At 31.8% G+C, this 2,376-nt stretch overlaps 1 long non-coding RNA gene across 1 annotated transcript; it reads left to right on the top strand.

Moving 5' to 3' along the window:
* The first annotated feature begins 797 nt into the window (after positions 1–797).
* On the top strand, positions 798–2,057 carry LOC145796657 (uncharacterized). The gene is made up of 2 exons (XR_014337148.1): positions 798–913; positions 1,878–2,057. It is a non-coding gene; the product is annotated as an uncharacterized LOC145796657 (long non-coding RNA).
* The last annotated feature ends 319 nt before the right edge of the window (positions 2,058–2,376 follow it).

Below are 2,376 nucleotides of genomic sequence, written 5' to 3'. Positions count from 1 at the left end.
TCTTTTTAATTTCAAGTTCTTCATGGTTGTGTTCTCTGAATATTATGGTGGCATGTTTTCAATTGAAACAGTTACTGTTTTCAATATTTTATTTGATTCACTTTAGGCTGTGAGATTATTATGGTGCTGGGAGTTGTGATGCAAGGCCCTGTCATAGTTTGTTAGCTTATTTCTTTCTCCTCTGGGCACCTCTTCACATAGACTTGGTACTACTTAAAGGTCATGGGAATTGATAAGTTAAGATCTTGACTGAAGTGATTTGAGTTATTTATTTTTACACTGAACCTGTATATTGGTTTTTTCTTAGTTACCTCTATTTAGTCAAAAGTTGGTCGATTTCGAATCATAATTTTAAGTTCAACAAAACACATGACTCCCACACATTTGAAGTGTAGGTTCTTTGGAGGGATGAATTTCTTCTTGTTGAAAACTTTCTTAAATTAAATGTTTTCCTTTAGCTCTTTATAGTTTCTCATTTTGTTGTGTTTATGGCTATGTTTGTCAGGCATCTCAAGCATCGTTGGAGTGGCTTATGAAAAAGCGAAAAGCTTTTGACCGGCGGGGTGATATGGTTGTTGCAGCTTGGGCTGAGCAGCAGCAGCATGAAATGAATCTCCGTGTGCACCGTCTTTTCCATATTTCTAGCATGAAATGGAGCTTCACCCTGCATTGATTTCTCCCGAGTGTGAGACAAGGTGTGAGTGTTCTTATGAAAAATTTCTACTTATTGATTTTATTGTTAGCATGCCTTCTGATGCTTTTATTTGCTACAGGTTCTTTAGCAAATTATAGGTGGGTTGTTAGCTGTATTGCTGAGGCCACAAGAAGCTCAATGTCCCCTGGTTCGGTGCATTGCTCGAGAGCTTGTAACTTGCTTGGTAATGCTACCTATTATGGATTTTGCAAGCCCTTGGTGAGTTCTTTTAGGACTTCATTTGTTTTTTCATGCAGTGTTTTATGGCAACCCTGTTGCTCATAAGTATATATTCCTCTGAATGTTTTATACCGTACATGGTCTAATTTGTAAGACTTAAATGTGAAAACGAAAAATCTTATAGCTGTGAAAAATTCTTATATCTTCTCCTTGTTTCTGCTTCGAATATCTCAATGTTTACATAAGATGCGCAGGTAGGTTGCTCCCCTCTTTTGGTGCCTTTAAGGTTATTATTTTTCTCTTCTTAAATAAAAATGTTGTCTCCCAAGTTTTTCTGATGTAGAAACAATTCGCTAGTGTGATGTATCAAAAAATAAATAAATTATTGTACTCAGTCAAACGTAATTTAGGTTTATGAAACAAACAGAAATATTTGGGAAAGGGTTATGAGTTCTCTACTTCTGCAATTAGGTCAATTAATAATTCATTACTGAAAAATCATATTGTTAAAAAAAAAAAATTCTTATTATATATATATATATTGTGGTACATCATTCTTACTCTAAGAATGTACCTGCTGTGATAAAAATAGGATCGAGGTACTAGTTACAAGAAGCATAGGCTGAATACATGAGGTTTGCAATGTTTAACTATTTGTGGGGCTTCTGGAGTAAAGCCACATTTACCTCTAGCCTCTTGTAAATCATAGTCCAAATTTTCTCATTTTTTTGGCACTATAATACTATTTGGTAGGTTTGGCATTTAGCAAGTGACTCTGGTAATTTTCAGGTTAATCTTGGCATTTATCATTTTTAAATACTATGCTCATTAGTGATCTCCTAATTACAATGCCATTGACACTGAGCTGCAGGGAAGTTACTTCCAAAAAGATTAAGATCAACCAGAAATGATTAATGTTCCTATTTTGGTTTGCTGAATTAACTTTTTAGTTTATTCATATGCATCAGCAGTTTCTGGATTAATTTGTGTTTTCTTTTTTCAGGTCAGAAATTTTTTGGAGAGATGCAAAATATGGTCCAAGAATTAAAGAACTTAGTTTTTTTAAGTTTTTTCATTTTTTAATATATGTAAGCACAATTAATTTTTTTTTATTTAATTCTTTTGTATATACTTTTGAATATTTAATTTCCATTTATGAAATATATGATGTTATTCTATTCAATACGTGGTTATGATTCAAAATATAGTATATAGTGTGTATTACGTTCTTCAAATGTGCATACAAAAATAATATTGATTATTTTTCAAATATGTCGAATCTTTTTTTTATCACAGATTTTATTAGTTATTAATCACACTTAAAAGATGTGATCTAAATGTTATTAATCACACTTAAAAGATGTGATGTAAATATTTTTAATCACACTTAAAAGGTGTGATCTAAATGTTATTAATCACACTTTTTAAGTGTGATTAAAAATGACTCTTTTTAATCACACTTCCAAAGATCACACTTAAAAGGTGTGATCTAAATATTTTTA

Source organism: Camellia sinensis, chromosome 8, assembly GCF_055761805.1.
Source record: "Camellia sinensis isolate YWXY chromosome 8, ASM5576180v1, whole genome shotgun sequence".
NCBI classification, from domain to species: Eukaryota; Viridiplantae; Streptophyta; class Magnoliopsida; order Ericales; family Theaceae; genus Camellia; species Camellia sinensis.
Note: the sequence above shows the minus strand (reverse complement) of the source record. Positions and strands in the feature narration are given on the sequence as shown.